Source organism: Adiantum capillus-veneris, chromosome 7 (genome assembly GCF_014529385.1).
Source record: "Adiantum capillus-veneris isolate H3 chromosome 7, ASM1452938v2, whole genome shotgun sequence".
Lineage (NCBI taxonomy): Eukaryota > Viridiplantae > Streptophyta > Polypodiopsida > Polypodiales > Pteridaceae > Adiantum > Adiantum capillus-veneris.
Genome location: NC_140937.1, coordinates 87,169,554 through 87,196,545, shown reverse-complemented (window position 1 = coordinate 87,196,545; position 26,992 = coordinate 87,169,554). Strand labels below are relative to the sequence as shown.

Here is a 26,992-nt window from a genome sequence, read left to right as displayed (position 1 = left end):
AATATTTCATTGTTGCTGACAGCGATTTCATGTCTAACAGTGTGGTACCTCTTAATCTTCTCTTCTAAAATCATTTGCTGCTTTCTTTTCTCTTTCAATTTCTTCATCTTCTCTTTAGGACGATTTTCCTGCTCAGCTCTGGGCTTGGTATTCCCATCATGGGTGATCTCCACAATCTTCACCTCTTATTGTGGCCTTGATGGAGAAATAAGAAAAAATTCTTTCATTTGCTTGTCTATACGTTCGGAGCGGCCTGCAAATTCATGGACTTTCTTGTTTCTGCAATTTTTTGCACTTCAGTTCAACCTTTCTAGTAGATTTATTATGAGTTTACACCCTACCATACAAGGTAATGGCTCAAGATGGGTGTCTGTTGTTGGACGGGCTAAACTCTATGAACTTACTCCACTCCCCCCAACCCGCTTTCAACCTAATTGGTAGTCTCCATTCCATATCAAGTATATGGTTGGAGACACAATGGTTGAGTCATAGTTTATTGTCAGTTGTGGAAGACTGTCTGTAAGTGGTTGGGGGAAAGTACCTCACTCTTACCGCTGCTATTCATCCGGCGTTGGATGGACTTCTTACAAGTATTTTTTTAGTGCTAAAGGATCTTCTAAGGGCATACGTTAGCAGAAGGAATTTTTGAATGGGCAATTCTCTCCCTATTCTAGAATTTTCTTAGGTTTTCAACTTTGAACACCTGTTGTGGTGGGGTTGGAAAGTGATTCAATAGTTTCATAAGTCAAGGACTTAGTAGGTGTGCTGACAAAGCATGTTGGCATGTAACCTTCATTACGGGTGAACATGTAGTTGTGTGTGTTCCAAATTGTTCAGAAGTCTGACATGAGGACACTCCCTATTTTTTCCCTCATTAGCTATGAGCTTTTCAAAATACTCACACGAGTTGGAAATCTTGCTCACAACTTCATGGACAGTTGTGCCAAGGTTTCTTGCATTTTTTCAGTCTCTTCAAAAATTCTACAAACTGGTTATGTCTTTAGACACTTTTTAGTTGTGGTTACTCCTTTAAAGTACTCAAGTGAGCTATAAATTGAGTTACCATTTTGATACAAGTGGTTGCAAACGGACAACAATGTTGACAATCAAGATGTTTCTCTCATTGAACCTCCTCATTGCACCACTAATCAGTCATAAGGACAACTGGCCCACGTATGGGATGTCCATAAAGAAAACATTAGTGTTCTTCCAAAGATACTATCACTTGTGTTTTTTAGGACGAAAACGCTTCTCCAAGGGGGGAGTAATGTCATGCCAAGGGCAAGCCCAAGCGAGTAGGACTCGGGCCAAGGGCCAGGTGCTAAAGGTGGACAGGGAGATTACATTCAGTGGCCAAGGGCTATATAATGGGGGGTTGGGCGGAGAATCTTCATTACGCAGCTCCTGGGTCTTACACTTATTATTTTCAAGGTTTTGTTATCCTTGTCAAAAATGGTTACACTATGTGCATGTGCTGCAACAATAGTTATATCATTAAAGTATTCAAGAAAAAAATATTTCACTGCCTCTTGAAGTGCCAACAATGCAACAAGTTTCCACCTCACTATGCTAAAACATGCCTCTTCACATATGGAAGCTTTCCAGTACAAGAAGCTCAATGCATTTTTGAGCCTTTGCTTAAACATTAACTTGATGTGTCTTTGTAGCCTCTTCATCCTTGGAGCTTTTCAAACCATCATGGGCTTTGCAAGTCTCTTCTTCTTATTGGCAGACCTTCCCCCTACTTTAGCAACCAAACTTGGACCTTTGCTTGCCTTCCTAGCAGTCACCTTTGTTCTTGCAATTTCCCTGTAAGACTATATATAGCCTCCTCTCTCTCTCTCTCTCTCTCTCTCTCTCTCTCTCTCTCTCTCTCTCTCTCTCTCTCTCTCTCTCTCTCTCTCTCTCTCTCTCTCTCTCTCTCTCTCTCTCTCTCTCTCTCTCTCTGTGTGTGTGTGTGTGTGTGTGTGTGTGTGTGAGAGAGAGAGAGAGAGAGAGAGAAGGAGAGAGACAACGTAGCCCTTTGTATCAACTTCCTAGAATTGCAGATGAAGCAAGCCAAAAGGTCCAAAAGACACGCAAGATCAAAATGTTCGGGGTGTATGCTTGACATCAAGAAATGGTTCGGAAGATGGGATGCATGTCACTTGGTCAAGGATGCGTCGATCTACTCCCAAGTTAATGAGGCCTTCTTACAACGCCAATGTATCACGGATTGGGAGAAATTCGAAGGTTCTTGCTTCAGCCATTACACCACACAGGTTGCCCCAAACTACAAATCTCTCTTCTTCTTTGAATGAGGTAACCGAACCTGTCCCTACATCGTTGAGCCCATCCCGTTGAGTGCGATCCGCACCATTGCCTCCATTCGTCTTAGCTCCCATTCTCTACGCTGTGAGACAGTAGGTTGGGGCAGTGGTGAGGAGTCTAATCCTATATTTGGAACGAGTTTTATAACCAAGCTACGAAATCTCCCAAAAAAAAATAAGTATTTACCAATTTACAAACCTAAGATCCCCCTTTCTTAGATAATTTCACTACCCTTATCAAGAAATAACCTTGTTATTAAGTCATGTACAACATACTACAGCCCCGAGTCCGATAAAAAACTGTATACCAAAAATACCCTAGACGACTCAATTCCTTAGAGCTAGCTCAGACACCTTTCGAGAAAGAAATAACTTAAAAGTCTCCAGCCAGGATCAGCCAAAGGAAAAAATTCCGACATACTTATCGTCTCAAGCACTTTTTTTTAACACACTAACTAGAAGCATTTTGTATAATATACATCAAGATGTTAGAAATAGAGCAGCTAATAGGCAAGCAAATTTCATAGAATAAGCGAGGTTCCCACGAACTATGGAGAGTAGTGATCAGTGCCTATGCTGACTTGGTGAGCAGCAACAAGAAACTTTCACAAATATTCCCAACTTGTGAAGTACTATAGTAAAAAAAGTCCAAGTAAGTTTCCAACCAGCTATCTACATAATCCGGTATAGGCTGCCACTTATTTCCTACAAAAAATCCAAAGCTATGGCTACACACCCGAAGTATTTAGTAATTTCCAGAACACCTTTTAGTTGAATCAGTAAAATAGACATCTGTTCTAAAAAAATCAGTCCAGGGTCTGCTACAATACAAAGAGTACTACAATTCAATTTGTATTCCAACTTACCAAGGAAACCGAACCTTCCAGGTCATTGTTTTTAAGTTCATTTTTTAATGAAATTCTGGCTTTTTCCAGCCCTGATGTATCTACTTCAGCCCTGAAGTTTCCACTTCAGGGAGCCGTAACAAAAATGGGACTAAGCCCGCAAAATTTTCTAAGAAGATTGGAAAGTTCAGAGCTTTTGGAAGAGAAAGATGCTAAGTCCTGAATATGGGCTTTGGAAAGACCAGCCAGATTAGAAGTAAACTCCATCAAAAGGTTGATAGCATCAGATTTATTCTTAGCAAGGAGAGCTAGTACTTTTACCCATAGGTGAAATGAAATAAGCTAGACAAGAGAAAGACTAGACTCCTTTGAAGATTCGTAAATTAAGGCAGAGGCTTCTCTATCTTGTATACATTTTAGTACAAGAAGAGAAGCAAGGGAAAGGGGTTCCACAGGAAGAGCGAGCCCTTGGGAAAGGGAAACAATCTACAAAATTATAAGTAGCTAGAAATCCATAGCATTGTCAGAGAAGTGTAGACCTGAAGATCTAACACATAGAATTACATCTTTTTGAATTTTACATCCCTATGTAGATAAGGCCTAATCCTAAGTGAGATATTAGGGAAGGTCTTTACTATTTCTTTAGCGAATCGTAACTTCTCCGAAATCAGAGCTCTTTTTTCTGGGTCAAAGCAGACTTTCATTCTTGTAGTGAGCTTTCCCAAAACCTGGTAAACAGAAGTAATAGCTTGTGAAAATGATAGTATTTAAAGTAAAGTGATAACGAGAATCATGAATATAGAGTGGATTGGTAGTGCTAGCAACCTTTCACCAGTCAGGTTAAAAAGAACCACTGAGACTGTGTGATAGCACCCCAACCTACTAGAGTATAATAAATTATACTATAATAGGCGATTATTTCTAGAGTCGTAGTCTGAGAGAGATCAACAACCAAGTCAATCTCTCTTTTGCGTTTATTGTGTGTGTAGCAGTTCTAAATCTATATATATACGCAAACGAACACTAACTGTTCACAGACCAACAATTCTAGAAAAGTACTATGGATTTGTACAATAATTTATTTGCAGTTGATAATAAATTTGGTACAAGGTAATGAAGAAAACAGAATATAGCTCGGGAAACCGCCAACCCAAAGTCTGGAAACTTTTTCTTCACATTAAGAGATCCTCCATATGTTAAGAACAGAATGTTTTAATAAAGGAAGGTAGGCCTCACCTGCACCCATAGCCACAAGAAAACAATTCGTTAGCACGTGACTGTACGCACGTGATGCTGGGCATCGCAGTTTTTATCCATGTCACCATAAAAAAAACATAGTTCTTAACTTGTATTTTGTTCTTTTAGATAAAAAGTTTTCTTGGCTTTTTTGCCAATCTGATACGGAAAGTGACAAACCCCAAAGAGCAGCCATAAAACTAGTTTATTCTTGAATATATTGGTTTTTTAATATAAAAGAAACTTTCTTTATCAATCCTTAAGATTTTAGGAGTTAAGGAGATTATCAAATTTAAACAGACCTTCATCACTAAATAGATTGGAGAGACATACAATGTATAGATTTATGCACAAGCAATCTTAAGTCAGACCTAAGTTTATCAAGGACCACCACTTCCTTGTAAAAAAAAATTTGAAATTGATCGTATATTTGGAACCAGTTTTATAACCAAGCTGAGAAATCTCCCCAAAAAAAACTAAGTATTTACCAATTTAAAAACGTGAGATCCCCCTTTCTTAGATAATTTCACTACCTTTATCAAGAAATAACCTTGTTATTAAGTCATGTACAACATACTGCAGCCCAGAGTCAGCTAAAAAACTGTATACCAAAAATACCCTAGACGACTCAGTTCCTTAGAGCCAGCTCAGACACCTTCCGAGAAAGAAATAACTTAAAAGTCTCCAGCCACGATCAGCCAAAGGAAAAATTTCCAACATACTCATCATCTCAAGAACGTTTTTTTAACACACCAACTAGAATCATTTTGTATAATATACATCAAGATGTTAGAAATAGACCAGCTAATATATACTTGAGTGAAAATAAACAGCCAGCCGACATTGGCAAGCAAATTTTATAGAATAAATGAGGTTCCCACGAACTAGGGCCAGTAGTGATCAGTGCTTATGCTGACTTGGTGAGCAGCAAAACCAGAAACTTTCACAAATATTCCCAGCTTGTGAAGTACTATATATAGTAAAAAAAGTCCAAGTAAGTTTGAAACCAGCTATCTACATAATGCGGTATATGCTGCCACTTATTTCCTACAAAAAATCCAAAGTTATGGCTACAAACCCGAAGTATTCAGTAATTTCCAAAACACCTTTTCGTTGAATCAGTAAAATAGACGTCTGTTCTAAAAAAATCAGTCCAGGGCCTATTACATTACAAAGAGTACTACAATTCAATTTGTATTCCAACTTACCAAGGAAACCAAACCTTCCAGCTCATTGTTTTTAGGTTATCTTTTTTATGAAATTCCGGCTTTTTCCAGCCCTGAAGTATCTACTTCAGCTGAAGTTTCCACTCCATCAGTGCTCACCTTCTTTTGAGCTGTAAAAAAACTCATAGAACTACCAAATTCCATTTAGACACCATGCCATATAGTAATCAGTACAATCATTTATTAACCGATCCTCAAAACCAGGCCGTTTTTCTACCATAGGATATAATCTCAGCGAAAAAAATAGTTTTTAGAACCCTGACATTATTCTCCCCACCACTTATTCAACGGAGACCTAGCATTATTAGAGGATCACCACTTCACAACTGTCATAAGTAAACCTCAAGTAAAATACCCATTGATTCTTATCAAGAAAGAAACCTATTTCTCGAACCTGGTACTTTTTACAAGCGGATAGATTTGAACAATTTTTTATTTCTACATTTTTATTTTCCAACGACATAAGCTACACCCACATCATCCAGCTCATACATTCTTTCAACATATTCAAGAATCAAAAACAAATTTTTGTTAACCTGTAGATTAGGAGACGACGAAGCCTCCACAATAGCCTTCTCCGACTTTTTCGGTATGTTGAGCCCACAGCAGCCAGTAGATAATAACACACACAGTTTTGAACTTACACACTCAGAGGTGATAACAGAGCACGCAGCTAAGTGAGTATGATTACTCACCTTATGAGTCTTTTTATACCAGTTGATGCTCATCTGTAGAAGATGCGACACCTGAGTTGGACAGGTTTACCCACAATCGAGGTTGCCAGCATGGGCATATACCACGGGATCCCCCACAGCCCAAGATCCGGAGGTTTACAGGCAAGATGTGCCACATCTGCTACTATAATCGGCAGCAGACCCACACCCCAGTACACAGGCGGTGGCATGCAGCAGAGGCAAGAAGACTTAATGCAGAGAATACTACGCCGTTACATAGTATTTTTAGTACAATGAAAAGTTAGTGTTAAGTTAAATGCAAAGCCAGGTCATACAGTCCAACCCAACACCAAGGCAAATAGATAACCATCTATTCCCATAGTCAATGCCCGGTTCATAGATTTGTAGCGAGTTTATTGTATCACGCCTTAAATTAACATACACAGCTGGTTTTACACCTACTATCCCAACCCTACATTAAGCTTACGTAATTTAGCAATCCACTAGGGTAAAATATGCGCCGATCCCAACCCTACATTAAGTTTATTGTAGCGAGTTTATTGTATCTGGCCTTGGATAAACATACACAGCTGGTTTTACACCTATTATCCCAACCCTACATTAAGTTTACGTAATTTAGCAATCCACTAGGGTAGAATATGAGCCGATCTACAAGGTGAGAGTTTAATCAATTTCGGGTAATCTTTTCTATTTCCAATTTGGCCTAGGAGTCAAAAAGTGGATTTATACAAGATGGTTGATCATATATAAAACCCGAGTCCTAAGTATCTTTTCCGGAGTTAGCATTCTTCAGCTACTTTGCTTACCCAGTGTATTTAGCAAATTATGGCATACAGTCACGACCAGGTTTTTTCCATAGCAACTGCACATCTCTTTTTGTCAAATGAATCTACTCGTAGAGCAACATTACTCTGCTATGAACTTCCTCTATTTCCGCAGTTAGAAACCTCTGTTTCCCAAACTACGTGGTGGACATATCGGGACCGAGTGACACGAGTGACCCTTTGGGGCCGTGAACATTTCAAGAACAATATGCGATTGGTGATGGTTATTGAGGCTGTGGGCCTAGGGCCAAATTATTATTACATCGAGCATTCAAAAAAGCCAGGTTTTTCAGATCGGTTATACCTGCTAGCCCAGTTTCTACCTCCTCATAAGGTTTTCTTGTACCGTAGTTATGGTCATGAACTAAGAGGATATTTTAATTGTACTCACCGCACTCGGGAGTATGGGGTAGCCTTGGTGACTCGTATCCTACCATTAGTTGAGCGTCCAAATACATGCTTTTACTGTGACAGCTGTTTGTGGGATCATGTAATGGGGGGCATAATAGAGATGTAGATGAAGGGCTCCTGAAATAATTATCAACTAAGCTTTTTTGTCTAGTGAAAGATTTTGTGTGTGTGTGTGTGTGTGTGTGTGTTTGAGAGAGAGAGAGAGAGAGAGAGAGAGAGAGAGAGAGAGAGAGAGAGAGACAACGTAGGCCTTTGTATCAACTTCCTAGATTTGCAGATGAAGCAAGCCAAAAGGTCTAAAAAGACACGCAAGATCAAAATGTTCGAGGTGGATGCTTGACATCAAGAAATTGCTTGGAAGATGGGATGGATGTCACTTGGTCAATGATGCGTCGATCTACTCCCAAGTTAATGAGGCCTTCTTACAACGCCAATGTATCACGGATTGGGAGAAACTCGGAGGTTCTTTCTTCAGCCATTACACCACACAGGTTGCCCCAAACTACAAATCTCTCTTCTTCTTTCAATGAGGTAACCGAAGCTGTCCCTACATCCTTGAGGCCATCCTGTTGAGTGCGATCTGCACCATTGCCTCCATTCGTCTTAGCTCTAATTCTAAACGCTGCGAGACAGGACGTTGAGGCACTGGTGAGGAGTCTCATCGACTTTGCACCTTATTCCCTCGTCAAGTGCGAGAGAGTGAGTACCACACACTATTTGAGTGCTCATCTTTTGACTACATTAGGTCCTCTTTTCCCCATATATTCAGCCACGAGCTCTCCCTACATACCATGAGCCGAGTTCAAATCATTCCAACGTATCTTATATGAATTCCATTGGGCGTAGCTTCTTCTTTAATGAATATATATTCATGACTTCCATTGTAACATTTCTTTCAATTGAAATCTTTTATTTCAACTTGAGATGATTCTGACCATTTGGTTCTATCTTTATTTCGATAGTGAGTTGAAATTGTATGTCTATCTGTCTCCCTTTGTGAAAGTGTGTGTCATTTCTTTACCTTTTGTAAAACATAAGCAGAGTTTGATGTCTACTCTCTCTCTCTCTCTCTCTCTCTCTCTCTCTCTCTCTCTCTCTCTCTCTCTCTCTCTCTCACACACACACACACACACACACACACACACACACACACACACACACACACTTACTTCCAAGGCACCACATTGACAAGTACAAGGAATTATATTAATGTACATAGTTAGCATTTTGGAGAGTATTTATAAGTACAGATTTTGAAACACTCAATGGGATAAAATACAAATTTTGGAGATAAGGGGTCAAAATTTACTCTAGGTAATCACTTATGTGGTGTGTCGTTTATCAACAAAGTGTTTTCAACATCAAATGAGACATGGATTTGAGAAAAAAGTTTGTAATAAAATTGTACTTTTGGTTTTGTAGGGTTGTAGTGGCCATTAATAACACACGGCATTTGGCAATACACAAAATTAAATTACCAACGCTCGATTTCGGCTATGTTACAATTTATGGTATGAGGGGGTTGAGGTTTCTTAGCTCCATAGAAGACCATATCGCGACGCGAAACCTTCGAAAAAGAAATTATAGAAATTCATTGGTGCCCGGTCGTGAAATAACTCTATATTCGGCTACATGGAAGCTGCATTTGAATCATATGGCTCTCAAAACATCAACAGTCCGTTGATGTCCAGAATAATTTGGCTCTGCAAACATTTTGTAAAACAGATAAGTAGTTCAACAATAGGATTACTTTCATATTCTTTTACATTGGTTATTACCGGAACAATAATGTCAATGTCTAACAAATGTCCATACAGGGTTTGGGAGCTGTGGAGATTCTCCAGTCTAGTGTTGACATCCTCCAGCTTTTTGTCACCTCTCACTTGTTATTCTATTGTTTGAGACTCTTGTGTCTCCAGTGTAGAATGGTCCATAGCAGATGAATTAGCTTCTAACATGCTATGCTCTATTTGTAGGTCGCACATCGCTGGTTGTTGATGATTTTTAGGATCTAACGATGGAATCGTGGGAGTGGTATGCTCTGCTTGAGGGTTGGAGTGTTCTTCCTCAACCTCTCCCTCTGCATTATCTTCTTCCTGGGGTTAAACCCTCCAAGCATAAAGGGAGTTTCAATCTTAATTTATTTCTCATCCCCTCCATGTGCATGATCTATCTCCTTTGTGCTCTCACTGCCCTTCCCCTCATCCTGCATCTCCTCCCTGTCAAATTGTCCCTCTGCAGGATTTCTCTTCTCATCAGTCTGTCCCTCCTCTTCCTCCTGTCCCTTCTCAACTGATCTTACAAAATTTGTTTGTTGATGTCCCTCAACAATCATTGTTATCTTTAAATATGATTATCTAAATGGGTGTCTTCTACATCCATGCTTTGAGGATATGAAAGAGAAAGCAGATGCTTGATGAGAGTGGCACGGTATCAATGCAAATACAATAGTGTATACTTTTCCAATGCACTCTACAAAAGAAAAATGAAAACAAAAAGGAACTGAGATATATTTTTATTGAAACAATCACCATGTTATAGTATTGCTTTGCAAAATGCCTAACGTTGGCATAAATGGTTGTAGTGCAAAGAAGCTCTGTAGTATGTACTCAGCATGAAGGAGACACCTTCATCCACATGAGTTGGCATACATCTGTCTAGGAACAATGACTTCTTTATTTCTAACTTGTACAGGTTTAACTTCCGCATAGCTTTCCATATGTGAGCAACAATCTTTTTATGTAGTTGCAAGCAGACAACTTTGGTATGAAACCAACACAATGAGTGTCTGCATACCTTATTCCATATCAATCCAAATTCTAATTCTTAATACTCACGGCCTTCATTTTGGTCACGTTCCTTGGAATGAGTTTAGAATCCAAACAACTAGCTTGTTAAGCTCAATGCAAACCATGCTCCAATGGTGGTTGCTCTCATATGGAAAAATTATGGTTATGACTTGCAGCATTTGACAATGGGCAAGCCACTTCTCGAATGTGCCCTGAGGGGTATTATTCATTCTAAGAAAGAGAGACATTTGAGGATCCATGATATATATTTATGGCTGACTTTGTGTAGGTAGTTGGCTCTTGATCAAACTACAAGATAGTTACTGGAAGCTATTCTCTAATCTAAATAGTGAGAATAAAAGCTAGTTGAAACTTTTCAAAGCATCTTTCTTTAGGCATATATAGACAATTGAATTTGTAATTTTAGCATCTGGATCTTCCAATATATTAATATTAGCAGAATATATTGCAAGTTTCCTTGAACCATCTGATACTCCTATTAATCCTTCCTTCATAGATGATAAAATGTCATTCTTGTTGACATCAATTTTATGTGTAACAGTGTTGTAGCTCATAATCTTCTCTCCTAAATCATTTTCTACTTTCTTTTCTCTTTCAGTTTCTTCATATCCTCTGCACTCCAATTTTCATGCTCAGCTCTGGCCCTGGTATTCACATCATGGGTGACCTCCACAATCTTCACCTCTGACTATGGCCTTGATGGAGGAATAAGCAAAAATTCCTTCATTTTTTTGTCTATACATTAGTTGGGTTGAAGCAATTTATCATATCCCCATCTTACTCCTTTCAAGGTTTCATTATCCTTGTAAAAAATGGTTACAGTGTGTGCATGTGCTGCAACAGTAGTTATATCATTAAAGTATTGAAGCAAAAAATGTTTTACTACCTCTTGAAGTGCCAAAAAAGCAACTACTTTCCACCTCATTGTGCTAAAACATGCCTCTTCACATATTGACCTAACTAGCCTCTGAAATGGAAGCTTTCCAGTACAAGAATCTCAATGCATTTTTGAGCCTTCATAATTTCCTTAAACATTAACTTGATGTGTCTTTGTAGCCTCTTCGCCCTTGGAGCTTTCAAAACCTTCAAGGGCTTTGCAACCCTCTTCTTCTTATTGGCAGACCTTCCCCTTGCTTTACGCAACCAAACCTGGAGCTTTGCTTGCCTTCCTAGCAGTCGCCTTTGTTCTTTCCATTTCCCTCTAAAACTATAGCCTCTCTCTGTCTCTCTCTCTCTCTCTCTCTCTCTCTCTCTCTCTCTCTCTCTCTCTCTCAAGAAGTGGCAGTATGGCAAGCGGGTGGTTTTTTGAGTCTCTTTAAGTTTTCCTTGTGCACCATTTGGACAATTGTCTTTTTTCATACTATAGTCTCTCTATATCTCCCTAATCGAGTCTCTCTCTCTCTCTCTCTCTCTCTCTCTCTCTCTCTCTCTCTCTCTCTCTCTCTCTCTCAAGAAGTGGCAGTATGGCAAGCGGGTGGTTTTTTGAGTCTCTTTAAGTTTTCCTTGTGCACCATTTGGACAATTGTCTTTTTTCAGACTGTAGTCTCTCTATATCTCCCTAATCGAGTCTCTCTCTCTCTCTCTCTCTCTCTCTCTCTCTCTCTCTCTCTCTCTCTCTCTCTCTCTCTCTCTCTCTCTCTCTCTCTCTCTCTCTCTCTCTCTCTCTCTCTCTCTCTCTCTCTCAGGAAGTAGCAGTATGGCGCGTGAGTGGCTTTTCTGCGATCAATAGAGTTTTTCCCACGCGCCATAGTGCTACTTCCTGCGACAATCGAGCTTTATCTCTCTTTCTCCCTTCCTCCCTCCACCTCTCTCTCTCTCTCTCTCTCTCTCTCTCTCTCTCTCTTACTTGCAAGTATATGTAGCCTCTGAGTTACTTTGAAGGACAACAAGACCTTCCTCTGGACTATCTAACCTCATGGGATGCAGTTGTGACCCTCTCTGAGATGGAGTTGTAGCCTCTCTCTCTCTCTCTCTCTATCCCTTTGTATCGACTTTCTAGAATCGCATATGAAGCAAGCCAAAAGGTCCAAAAGATACGCAAGAACAAAATACTAAGTTCGGGGTGGATGTTTGACATCCAAAAATGGTTTGGAAGATGGGATGCATGTCACTTGGTCAAGGATGTGGTCAAGGATGGATCCACTCCCAAGTTAATGTGGCCTTCTTATAACGCCAATGTATCACGGATTTGGAGGAATCCAGAGATTCTCACTTCACCCATTACACCACACACGTTGCCCCAAACTACAAATCTCTCTTCTTCTCTGAATGAGGTAACCGAACGCATCCCTACATCCTTGAGCCTATCCCATTGAGTGCGATCTGCACCATTGCCTCCATTCATCTTAGCTCCCCTTCTCTACGCTGCGAGACAAGACATTGGGGCACTAGCGAGGAGTCTCATCGACTTTGCACCTTATGCCCTCATCAAGTGCGAGAGAGTGAGTACCACACACTACTTAAGTGCTCATCTTTTGACCACATTAGATCCTCTTTTCCCCATATGTTCATCCATGAGCTCTCCCTACAAACCTTCCTCTCCCAACCACGATAATCATTAAATAATTATTTACAAAACACATATGTGTGTAATGACATTCTATGGGTGAGGAGTTTGCAGCAGTGAGCAATGATTATGGGAGAAGAACATCGGTATGTTTTGTGTGAATTAAAAATAAAATGGAAGAGGGAGAAGGAGCTCATTAAGGACTTCATTGGGGAGTAAACAGGGATTGGCTATGGGTGGTGTAAGAGAATAATGGAGGGTGGGTCATGGACAAAGTCGGCAAGCGCGAAAAAGTACATTGTAGTTACAATTGACTATCTCACGAGGTGGGTCAAATCCAAAGCTATGAAGGAGGTAAATGCTCATGTGGTAGCTCAGTTTGTTTTTTAGAGCATCTGTTGTCATTTTGGAGTGCCATGGGTGCTCTCTCGGATAGAGGATTGGGATTTAGGAGTAAACTTATGAAGGCTTTAGTGGAGAAGCTGGGTATTCGACACCGGTTTTCTTCACCTTATCATCCTCAATGCAATGGTTTGGTAGAAAGTGCAAATGGCCAAATCATAAAGATGCTGACAAAGTATGTTTACAAACAGGAGGCAGAGTGGAAAGTGAATCTCAAAAGAAAATTGCTGGCGTACAAGAGGTCTTACAAGGTGGCGACCGATTTTACACCTTTTGAATTGGTTTACGGTAAGGAGGCGGAGTTGTCGGTGCATATGCAATTGGGTGCTTTGTCATGCATGCATGATGGGCTTTTTTATGCCAAGGCCGCTCCATGATTATCTATATAGGATGGAAGGTCCAAAGGTGTGAAATGCTCATTTTTTGCTCGAGGATGTAGAGTTTGAGATGTTGAGTCGAGTGGTCCAGACGACTTGTCAAACAGAGCCTCGGTGTGAAAGATATCAAAGTTCTAGTTTAGAAGCCTTTGCAGATCCCCGACGGGCAAGGCAACTGAGGCCAAATGGTCAGAGTTGACGTCAGCATATAGTATTGAAGAGCTCAAATTGTGGAGGATGTCGGTCTTCTCGGATCACCATTCAGCGCTTTAAGTGCAAGTTATGGCCATTTGAAAATTTGTCGGGGACCAGTTTTGACATGGTTTGACCATCCCTTTAGGCACACCATCTGGAGGTTTCTTATCCTTGCCAAGATTCTACTGCAAGATTCTATTTAGCCCTTGTTGTCATGCATTAGAGACAGTAATGTAAGCTCACAGGACATTTAGACACTTTGTTGCCTCTTTTCAATGGTGGAAGTTCGAATGTGAAGCCAATGTGCAACCTATGGGGGTTTCAAAAAATATTACAAATCACCGTATTATTGATGCAAATGTACATGATGTACTTGATGAGGAAAGGACTGAGAATGAGCAGGCTAGAGGTATGCCAAAATGGCTGGTGCATACTTTGCGTGACAGTAAATTGGTAGCACCTTTGTCTAGTCGTACTCGTTCAAGTTCTCGCGATACATCTTATGCATCAGATTGTTATACTTTGGTTGTGTCTAGCTTATGTGATGTTGAAGAACCTCTCTCTTTTGATGAAGCACAAAATTCAGAAAATTGGATGACTGTCATGAAATCAAAATATGATGCACTTATAGAAAATGACACATGGACTTTATGGAATTTTCCTCGTGCAGGCAAAAAAGCCATTGATACGAAGTGGGTTTACAAGTTGAAACGCAAGCTGGATGGTGAGATTGATCACTTTAAGTCTTGACTTGTTGCAAAGAGTTATGCACAACAAAAAGGCATAGATTATGAAGAGACTTTTTCTCCCACTTGTCGTATGACTACTGTGAGTTTTCTATTTGCTTTGGCAGCACATTTTGGTTGGGATGTACATCAGCCAGACATTGTTACTCATGGTTTGTGAGATCCTAGCCATTGGTTTCATGGATATGATCCAATCATCTAGCATATGTTCTCAGGTTGAAGACCTATGCATGCATTGTAAGTTCCTATGCGGCCATTGGTGCCATGGATATATGGAAACATACCCATGTAGTGATTGAGGTGTAGGGGTTCAGTACGCCAATATCGTGGTTGGGAGTTCTTTTGTGGACGTCCCTATGTTTTGGTTAAACTTAAAGGAAAATGGAAGAGGGAGAAGGATTTGATTAAGGATGTCATTGGGGAGTAATTAGGGATTCGTTATGGGTGGTGTAATAAATTAAAGGCAGCTCATGGACAAACCAAGTATACATGAACAACGGAGTGGGTGAAGTCGATCAATGAACCTAAGATGTTTGTAGTAAAAAACCCCTCCTACTAAATTCATTTGATACATTAACATGATTGCATAGTGCACCCCCTGAGGTACGTACACAAGGTACCTCCATTATACAATTTTTATAGTGCGATACTTAGTAGTGAAGGGGGCCAATAAACTGAACATACTCCTCCTTCTTTTAAGCTTTAGAAAAACCCCAAAAAAAGCATCTCATTTTCTAAGTGAAAAATATGATTGCATTAGGTACAGTGCACTCTTCACAGTTACGGTTGAGTGTGTATGGCTCAGACGCCTTATGGCTGATTTGGGTGCTCAACATGACACTGCCAACACTATCTACAGTGACAGTCATAGCGCATTGCAATTGCGAGGAACCCAGTTTTTCATGCTCACACAAAGCACATTGAGGTGCATTACCACTATGTCAGGGAGAGGCTATCAGTAGGAGAGATCAGCTTGGTTTATGTGCCAACACAGGACAACCTTGTAGCTCTTTTCACAAAGGCATTGTCTCGTCAGAAGTTCGAAGCTTTCCGCAAAGCTTTGGGCTTACTCCCCTTTGTGGATTGATCATGTACTACGGCCATGGCACTTCCCTTTACTCTATGTACCATCTCTCGTTCATCGAATCACTCTCGGGGGTTGGGTTTGTTACCATATACATGCGGTAGTGATGTCTCTGAACACACTTAGGACCGTCGGGGCATTTTTTTCCTCACTTGGAGGTTTTTCCCCCCGTGCATTGTATATACGCCCATCATTCTAGGGCTATCTATCTTTTCATTGCACACTAAGTAATACACTCTCTATTGTGTCCTTGAGTTTCCTAAGGCTTCGTCTTCTCCAAGCTGTGTGTGTTTTCTTGCAACGCTATTTCCAACAATAAAACCCCTCCTACTGAATTCATTTGATACATTAATATGATTGCATAGTACACCCTCTGAGGTATATACACAAGGTACCTCCAATATACAATTTTTTTAGTGCGATACTCAGTAGTGAAGGGGGCCCATAAACTGAACATATTCCTCCTGATTTCAAGCTTTAGAGCACCCCCCCCCCCCCCCCCCCCCCAAAAAAAAAAAAAAAAAATCTCATTTTCTAAGTGCAAACTATGATTGCATTAGGTACACTATGTTGAGGACAATAAAATATTGAGCGTAGATTTGGCTATGAATTAAGAAAGTTATGGATGATGCATAGAGCTTATTCAAACAGAAAAGGTAATCATTAAATAATTATTTACAACACACATGTGTGTGTAATGTTAGACATTCTATGGGTGACGAGTTTGCCGCAGTGAGCAATGATTATGGGAGAAGGACATCGGTATGTTTTATGTAAATTAAAAAGAAAATGGAAGAGGGAGAAGGAGCTGATTAAGGACTTCATTGGGGAGTAAACCGGGATTGGCTATGGGTGGTGTAAGAGAATAAGGTTGGCTCATGGACACACCAAGTATACGTGAACAAAGGAGCGGGTAAAGTCGATCAGTGAACGTTTTTCCTAGAGCACATCTTTAGAAGGGCCATGAGAAGAGGTATAGTTGTGGCACCCAATGTGGCCATGGAGACATGAGCCCCATAGTTGGTTCCAAATGTTGGGATGTCAAGGTGATCATCAAGCCACTTGTATGTGGCAATGTATGTGTGGTCTCTCAAGATGCGGTAGAGCATTCGCACCGGTGAGAGAAGGATCTGGTACGTAGATGGCAGCCAGCGTGTAAGACCCATGGCATCTAGAAAGGGGTCGAGGAACCACTCGCTATGCACGGAAGCCACCACGCCATCCACAACTATGGTGCCACTCATAGTGAGGGGGTTGTAGAGGCCTTGGCTCCTCGTCACGGATATCACTGCAAAAGAAGAAGGGCAGCAAGAAAGTGAGTGTGTTTTGCAATGAGGAAAGTGTCATTCGATGTGGAGGTAAGTCCACCACAAGTGTTGTAATATTGAAATGGCATTTGCACGCACTCACCTTTCACCAAGCAAGGGCTGAGAGGTTCTTGTTGCTCCTTAGCGGCCCACACAATGTCCCCGATCTTGATATCTTGTGAGCGCTTATACAATGCGTCGATGTGGTTGATGCTAACATTGTTGGCGGTGGCAGTGGCACTGGGTAGAAAGTGCATGGGAGTGAGGCGAAGAGTCCTAGTAGCTGCGGCGACGTCTGACGTAGACTTAGCGACCACGGGCTCCACAGTGATCTCGAGGAACGTGGCCATAGCAGTGCCATCCTTGTGGCCAAATGCATATACAGGCTGGTATCCTTGTGGCATCCTTGTGGCCAAATGCATATACAGGCTCCGCACTCACCCCCACCACACCGATGATGCAGAAGGGTGCCAAAGGACCCAAGGCCAAGCACTCGGCGGTACCCAAGATTCCAGTGACGGCACCGGTGATGGCGCCTGTATAATCATATGGACATAACGTAGAAAATTAGGGTTGAATCAGCAACCAGTCGATCAGCAGTATACGTAGTATTGAATGGCATATCATCAAGGATACTAGTAGCTACAAGCTTGCCTTCTGCAGCGCCGCTCTGACAATCGTCTGCAAGCATTCTTCTTCGAGTGTTCATCCCTAGAAGCCTGCGCTTGGACCAGCCGTTGTTGAAGGAGTTGTAGAGGTTGTTGACGTCATCTCCGGTGACGTAAACCCCGCAGCCGGAAGAGCCAGCGTTGCTTGGGCAAACCACCTGCACCAATTCAATCATTAGGGGCGAGTACAAGGAGCGATCATTTAATTAACTTATAATATAATTCTAGCAGATGAGCCGCCAGCTGCTGTACTCACAGCGCTTTTGCGCCCGTAGTTGTCGGTGAAGACAAACTCCGTCCCTGATGCGTCGCTAGCCGCGAGGCAGCCCCCGGTTGCTTGGACCTGTACAGTGCATGGCCCGTTAGTTTTCTGGTTCTCGCATCAAAATGAGAAGACAGATCACAACATAGCAAGAACAAGAATTACCTGCATGGTGAGATCCTCGGAGCCGCCCCAGTCGTTGGAGACGCTGGCGGTGAGGGTGAGGCTGCCGGTGTCCACGATGTAGTGGCAAGCGGCGTTGGTGTCGTCGGCGGACATGGCTCCCCATAGCAAGGCGGGCGTGTTGCTGGCCAAGAGCGATGCGGCGATCTGGTTGCCTACGGTGCCGATGAAGGTGTTGGGGGTGGCGGACGAAGAGGCCGCCGATGGCGTAGTGGCGGAGATGGTGAGCTGCACCTCAGCGCCGACGACGCCATAAGTAAGAGCAGCCGCAGCTGCAACGACGTAAAGCAACAGCGGAAGTAATAGTACTGATGCTCTTACGCTGCACCAGCTGGCCCTTATGGTAGGGCTATTACGGCGCCGGCGCATGCCACAAGCTGAGTTTCCATAGCTCATGGCCAATATAGGCTACGCTCTAGGCGTGGACGAGCTGATGGTCGGAAGTATGGACGCAGCAGCAAGCTAGTTGTATGTTGGACGGGGAGAGACTCACACACCCATGAAGTGCATGCAAACACTACCTAGATCAACATAATGTCAATCGAGGACACATATGACACGATAGGCACACGGAGGAAATCTCTTAAGCTTGTCAGGCTGAGACCATACTACACATACAGCACTCTGGAAGGCCAACTAGACCACAATCAAGAACCTCACTACTCTCAACTACACCACCTAGCCACATACACACATGCGAAAGGTAACTCACCTAATCATGTCAGATTCATACGAAGCTTAAGGAACACCATCCGCTCACTAGGATACACCTGTCCCTAAGCTTCTACACTCAAAATCCTCACTCTAAACTGATCTGCGGAAAACACGTAGGATGACAGAGCCGAATTTAGAAAGTGCCCAAAACTGAAATTTATGAGTACATATGCGTAGCTTATGTCGCCACGATTCTATAGACTACTAGCACGTAGAAAACAGACATCGTTTGATACACTTACGGTCACAAATAGCTCGTAGATGCGTCGGCGTGTGCGCTTCTTCTCGCGTGGAATGCTTGGCGTTGTCGCGTAGCTCTCCTCGAGCCTACAACAATGGTGCAGTCGGATCTCCAATGTGTTGAGCGAACCGGACGTAGCGAGAGGATGAAGCTCATGCTCACTCTCTTTCTCTGTCACACACAGTAGACGGCAGCACTAAAGTTTTGATTATGAAAAAAAAGTCTTTTTACAAAATGACCTAGGTACCTTATATACTAAGGCTACCTTAGGTTTAACCAAAAATGGGGTTGAAAGGGTCAAATGGCTTTGTATTTACAATCTGGAAGTGCCATTGCACCCCGGCTTCTGAAACTAGAATAACTACTCATTACAAATGATGTTTATAGCCATAATCCGTAGCATTTCATAACTCGCAAAAGATAAGACTTTGGTACGAAACTTGAGTTATGTTGTGTTGTTGACCCAGCGGTTAACATTCCCCCCTTCCGCGTTCATGTCGTCCCCGACATGACGTGATTGTCGATGGCAATGTGATCTTTGTTGTCGTTTTGGCTTCATCTGTTGCATTGCTTGTAACTTTGTCGAACCACAACAAGATCTATGATCCATTAGAGCGGACATCTATGATCATAACCGTTCATCTTTTGAGATCCTTTGATTACTTTTATGTCTTCTCTTCTTCATTGGTGACTTCTTTGTTTCTGTGCAATCATGTTGTTAGTGTTGTCTGCAGCTTTGTCATTGTAGGCCATTCTTCGACTCGCCATTGAGGAGAAGTATGCTATGATTTGAAATTGGTGCTCCAATTCATTTGTCAATTGATTTGAGTAGCATTTCCTTATTGTTGATGTAGAAGGAATATGTACAAGAGAATGGTGATAGGTGTCTTTAGATTAGGGTCTAAAACCTAGATGACCAAAGGGAAAAACCCGGTGGGAAAAAAAAACCCCTTTGGTATACGCTCTTATTGGAGTTGAGCAGTTGAACGTGAAGTACATGTTCATGAAAGGTGAGTACTTGGGTGAAACACGGAAAGAGTGCCTGATGCAAGTGCCAATTATGGGACACTCTATATGCATATGAGAAATTTGTCAACAAAAGCATACAATGTGAAAGAAGGAGATGATGGGTGTTTCGAGGAATAAATGTAGCACATGTGACATCACAAGATGTCTCAATAGCTTCCACCTTTCCAAGAAGGGTTTTCGATGTAGAAGTTTCTCCACTTATATCTCACTGTGCTCAGTACGTAAGTGTCTTTTGGACCTTCTCCTTCACTTCACCAGACTTAAGTACTTAGACTTCAACTCTTTTACTCACCTATACCAGCATGAGCGACACAACATAAATATGCTCAACTCATCCAGCTTGAGCAGTACCTAGAATAGCTAAGACGCTTAGACCATAGAGAATATTACTTGAAGCTTTGGGACTAACACCTCACTCATTTTGTGGCGTAGCTACTCGACTCTGACTTGTATGACTTGTTGGTTGCATGTTGACACTGCTTTGTGACAAGTTCTTCAGCTGTTGTAGTGGCTGCTGAGACATACTTCGTGAAGTTTCATCGTTTTCATGTACCTTCTTCTCTTTGTAGTGCTCAGACCTCTCGTAAGTCTTTTCTTCATGTGGATTATGGAATTTTTTTTCTTAATAATAACAAAGAAAATCTTAAAAAAACTCAACAAAAGAAAAATCATGCAAATAGAAATTTAAATGCTATGTACGCTATACAGATATCCCTAGGGGCTCATATATGGATTTTGTCCCCATACTCCTCTGTAACATTACTATGAGGGTATATTCTCTAAATTTCGTCAAAAAATTATCACAATAAAACGCAAAAATTCAATGCATCTCACAAAACATTGCCCTCTAATAGTCATAATGTTAGGTCCGCATTCAGAATGCCTCCCCCCTTCCTATTTGGAGTCATCCTTTACGATAGGGTATTGCAAAGAGTATGTGTTGTGCTTGGGAAATTAAAAGTTGTGCCTATGCAAGCCTTGTAATGTAGCCCTATTATGCATACACAGTCAATGCATGGAAAAGATTTATGTTGTGCAAGATGTGGGTATAAGCAATTTGATTATTGGCATTTGTTGGCGAGGCTTCCTATTCTAAGCAATGTAATGTTCTTTGAAGCTCCTGTATCGTTGCTTGATTGAAGCGACTTGCTCTCTTCTAACTGTACTATAATCGTAGGAAGAATTGTAAGAATTCAAGCGGCGATGCACTGACAGCAGTTTTGTTGTTCTTCTTTGGGACCCATTTCTTTGCGATTATTGGTTGTTTTTTTGTTGGCTCTCGTTTGGGAACCCATACTTTCCCATGCTTCGTGTGTGTTTGAAGAGACTTCTTTGGGATCCACCTTTTTTTTGTGTGAGTCATTAGTGGTCTTTGCTTCAGCCCTTTTATGCTTGGTTGGGGACGGGATTTAGGCTTTGAAAGTTGATACTGTGGTTGTTTTGGAATCCAAATGAATTCTTGACTTTTTTGTGCTTGAATCACCTTCTTTGGAGCCCAAACCTGAGTTGTGAAAGCTTGCGACTTTGTGATATTCTTACCTGCTCGTGCACGCTTTCCTTGTTTTTGTTTTGGTGTTGGATCTTGTGATTTGTCATTAGAGATCTTTGTCTTCTTGATCCATATCTGTTTTTGGCCGATCTGGCTTTTTGGTATCCAGATTTGTCGAGCTTTTTGGCTTTGACTTGTTGTCGTGTTCTTTTGACCTGTCATGGTTTTTGTTGAAGGGGTTGGTGATAGTGATGGCCTGAGTTGATGATAGGGGATGTCGTCAGATTCATCACTATCGCTACTATCCTCAACAAGGTTGACTTCTTGTACTTTCCCTTGATTTTTTGGCTGGTAGTGGAAAGTTACTGTCTGTTTGCTCGTGGGTGGTAGTTTCTTGGAGGACTTTTCTAGCCCATTGATTAGAGCATTGTTAGCTCGTTGCTCTGGTCGTATTCCTCCTAGCTGAGTTTTTGCATCCTTATTAGGAGCCATGTATGAGGATGCTTGTGGTGGCTGTGTCTTCACCGAGGACTTTGGAATCCACTTTTGATGCACTTTATTCGTGTAGCGATGACATTGATTCCAGGTTCGTTGATCTTCTTGAAGCTCGAAGTGTTCTACAGAGTCATAGAACTCGTCGTCTTCTTCATCTTTTGATTCTCCACATTTCTTTGTTTCCTCCTTATTTTGAGAGCTTGTTGATGTCTGGTGCTCTTCGTTTTCCTGGATTACACTCACTGCAAAATAAGGAACGACATCGTAGCCATTTTCATCACAAAACTTTGTTGTGGGAGCATCCTCCACGGCACACACGTCCAGAGTAGCCAAGATGTGTTCCCATCCAAAAGGCTCTAACTCTTCTTCAGGAAATGGTTCTGGGATATAGTCGCTATCCTCTATAACCCGATCTAGGATACATTCCTCACGTTTTAAGCTCACATTGTGAAGCTCCACACATCCACAGTTCTTTAGGCTTACCCAACCAAGCTGGAAGAACTGATCCTGCTACTGTGGCGGAATCAAACTCCTCAACCATTGTTCTCGTCACATCCCTATAGCTATGGTCCCTCAAGTTTATCTTTGTTATGGTTTCCATATGTCTCAGGTATATATGGTCATAACCCTAATCTTGGACCATTTTCAATTGTCGCATGAATGGTCTTCCCAGAATGATGTCATAGTTGTTCTTCTTGCCAAAGTCAACAACAACAAAAGTGTGTTCATATTCAATGCCACAAGAAGTAACAAGAACTTTTTCTAGCAGCCCTAGGGGCTTTTCCTTGTGTCCATCTGCAAGTTGCAGGGTCATTCGTGTGGATATCAAGGCAGGTTTTCCCCATTTTTTCCAAACCTCTTTGGTTGCAATGGCCACACCAGCTCCACTGTCAAGGATTGCCATGGTTTTTACACCATTGAATTCCATAGGAAGGGTGGTGTTTCCATCTTCTCCCTCGTAATACTTGCCTACCTTGTTTAATGACACTGGCCTAGTATTTAGTTGAGGCATTTCAAGCTCTTTGATGCCTTCCTCGATTTGAGTCATTGGGGTTTTTACACCAAATTTCTCTAGACATTTACCCACATTAGCCCACATATTTGGTCTTATTCTGAGCAACTCGGCTAACATTATTGTACAGGTGACTACGGTAGATAGAATATCTACTAGCCCCTTTGAATCAATGGCCTTGTTGGGAGACAGTCTCTTTGATGGGACTGCAACCACATCTGACGTGGTCTCGTACTCTCCCATGTAGGACTGTAGTGTTCTTAGCGAATGGGGTTGACTATCCATAGATTGTACAGATCCTTTGTCACCCCAACACGATTGCACGTCTAGATTCATTTGAGATCAAATCTCAAATTCCTCTATTGGTGGTAGAAACACTCCTCGTTCATCACCAGTCTTGTCTACTCGTCTTCTTAGGTCATCGGCTTCATTGGCCTCTCTGACTTGTTTCCACAATTCGTCAAGACCATCTATCTCTTTACAATCCTCAGGTATAGCTTGGTGAAATCCCTCAGAAGACTTATCCGTGGTGTTCAGTACTATCCTTGGTTCTAATGCTAGGTCTTTGAGGTTTGGTCTGTGCTCATGACTAGAATCTGGCTCTTTTACTTCCTGGTTTGGTGGGATTACTTGTGTAGGCATGACACGGATCACATCCTCACGTTTTGCAACTGGTGGTTCTAGTAAAGCTTGGGCTGTTTGAATCATTTTCTTGCACATTTCAAATTTTTTCTTTTCTAGTCCCGCATAGGGATATGTCATCCACCTGTGTTCTTGGGTTTGGTTGTTTTTGAGCCTTTCATCATAGGATTTCAAGAGGGCATCTAATGTCTCATTAACCTTCTCTGCCAACACAGATCCTCCTGAACTAGCACTTCTTGGTTTCTCATCCGTGGATGGTTCTTCTAGAGGTTTAACCATTTGTGTAAGAGAAGGTGCCTCCTTTTCCTCATGTTGTTTTATCTTCTCCTTAGCTTCAGTAAGCTTCTCAGCTCGGGATTTTTGCTCTCGTTCCCTGCGTGCTTTCATCCTAGTATTTCTATCTTTCCAACTATTTCGTTTGCTCTTGGTTTTCTGACTAGGTGCGTCTGTCTTTGGTCCATCATCTTTCTTTGGACTCATGTCACTTTTCGTGTTCTTTGTCTCTGGATTCTCATCAGCTTTCTTTTGAGATTGTGCTCTCGTAACCACTTGAACTGGTACGACATTTTCATTTTCTGAGCTACTAGGTAGCTGATGAACAATCCCTGATACATTTGTCGTGATTTTCCTGATTTGGTTTGGTTTTTTCGGGCAATCGGGGATCAAGTGAGTGATGCCACACTCAAGACAATAGGCATTTACTTCAGTGATCTCCGTATGAGGACATTGTTTGACCAAGTGGTTTTCACGACTTTTATGACAATCTGTCTCTGGTTGAGGAGATTCTTTTAGCATTTCCTCTTGGCTATAAGCAAGGTTTGACCTAGATAATTTATTTGCAATGAATCGCAATGTTCTTTTGTCCATTTCATACCTTCTTTCTTTCGACTGAAACCCAGGAGGTGGAGGTTGTACCGGCCTCACCACTCCATGTGTTTCTCTCACATTTTGTTTCTCCGAAGGGTAGTACCCACTTTGGTTGCTATACCACATTGTAGCTGGTACTGGCATTGGTTTATTTGATGCTTCCATCATTGGCATGTATCTCATGTCTACCTGCATTCTAGCACCTGGCAGCAGCGGAGGTTGTTGTCCTAAGACAAGCTGTGGCCTTAAAAATCCTACTGGTCTTGGCGCATTCTCCGTAATGTATCTAGGTGGAGTAGGTGCTTGTGGAACAGGTTGTACATACCTCTCCCTAGCATTTTCCATGCTATAATAGCACTCTTCCCCCGTATGGTTCGTCCATTTTCTCTCAATTTCACACCACTTCGGCTCTCCCGAATCAGACCTTACAAGAGGAATCAACCTCTTGACCAAGTCGTCGATAAGCTTTTCTTGATCAATAGGTGCCGTTGGCTTGGCAATGGACTCACTTATCTGTGAAACACTGTGCTGAGAGGATGTGTCGTCTCCTTGACTCTTTAAGTCCTTTTCTTTGTATGCCTCACAGTTATCCACTAGATAAAGAGCTTCTTTGATCAACTCGTTTAGCGTCATCCTCCTTATCATATGCAGATCCTTCTGAAGACCCGCATGTCTCATTCCCTAGATAAAGATCAACATCAGTCGTGCTTGGATAGGTAATTCCGCTCTCGGACAGAGCTTAACATATCTCTTGAGCCATAATGATGCTTTGCGTACTGATTCATTCTCTTTCTGTTTGAATCTATGGATTTGCGAGACCGTGTTGTGAGCAATGCCTTTTGGCGAGAATTCTTCAATAAACTCCTCAAACAGCTCATCTAGGGTCTCAAAATCCCATTTTTCCACTGAGTCGAACCATGTAGCAGCATCATCTTCTAGAGTCAATCCAAATCCCGCAAACTGTGTCGCAAAATCTGAAACTTCCTCTGCTCTAATCACTCTTCTAAAAGCCGCTACGTGATCTCTCGGATCTTTATCTCCGAAGTATTTTCTGTTTACCCATTTCTGGACTTGGGATGGTCTAACTCGTCGATTGTCTACAAATCTAACCAGAGACTCTCCCAATCCTTCTCTCGTTATCGCTCTTGAAGGGAATCCTGGTGGTTCTCTTCTTGGAATTCCTATAGGAATTCCCGTGTTTGGTGGAGGCATTTGTGGTCCTTCATTGACCAAATATCCACCTCTTTCTAGTACAGTCTGTGGATTTGTGCTTTCTACAACTCTGTATTCTCGTCCATACTTGTCGACAACTATAGATCTCCATTGACAGTCGACTCCGTATGTGTAGACATATAAGAGCTTGTAATCCGTTATCTCTTCTAGGTATGGATCTGAGCACCTATAAAGATTGACCTCATTGTCGTCAATGTATCTATATAGTCCTTCACTCCCATGACCAATCATCCAAACTCTCTCAACAAGATGGGTCTTTATCAATTGCAAGTTTGGAAGATCCATTGTGGGAGGATATTCCTCTATCATCGGGATCTCCAAGCTTGTGTAAGCTGCGTTTGAAACTAGGGTAGACATGATTTTTGGGCTTAAGAGCTTTTGCTTGGTTCGAGTAGACTTAGTCCACTGTGTTCAAGTGCTTTGGTTAGGGAAAAGTCGAAACTATGTCCAAAACCGCAATCGTTTCCTCACAATTCTCGCAAATTGTCGCTTTTAGACACCCCTAACTTCCGAATAAATTTTGAGGCCTTAAACGATGTTTTTTTCAAAGTTGAACTAAATGGTTGGTTGCCGTCGGCATGCATTTAGTTCAGGTTTTGCTCTAAGATCTGTAGAGCCGCTCTCAGGCTACGTTTTGATATAAAAAAATTTCCGATCCGATACCGTTTGTGAAATTTATGGCCAAAACAGTGAAATGCAGTTTAGAATGGTCAAAATGAGTCCAAAATCAATTTTGAAAAAAGATTTGGGATCTCTGTGAGACTGTGAACACGAGACTGTGAACACTTCTGTATGGTCAAAAGTACAGTTGGACCCTAAAACTGGCCTGAAGACATCCTACGCGTAGGATGTCTATATGCTCAGAATTTAACAAAATTTGGTCCAGAGACTCCCCTTAAGTCAAGCAACACAATGGTATGCTCATAATTTCATTTGGATGTCAAAAGTGGCCTTGAGACATCCTACGCGTAGGATGTTTTTTTTATGAGAATGACTTGAAATTTTCACCCCAGCTTCTCCTTGATATGCGGATCACAGTGGTGTGCTTATAGGTTGGTTTGGAGTCCTAAATCAAGCTGGAGACATGCTATGCGTAGGATGTCTTTTTGCTCTGTTTCATCTCAGACTTGCACTGTAGCTTCCCCTTGATGTGCCAAACTCATAGCTATTTTTACTTTTTGATT

At 41.7% G+C, this 26,992-nt stretch overlaps 2 pseudogenes; both read right to left on the bottom strand.

The window, feature by feature from the left end:
- The window catches only part of LOC147454175 (uncharacterized), a 124,375-nt pseudogene that overhangs the window by 43,111 nt on the left and 54,272 nt on the right, over positions 1-26,992 (bottom strand).
- Positions 16,470-18,482, bottom strand: LOC147454176 (uncharacterized; annotated as a pseudogene).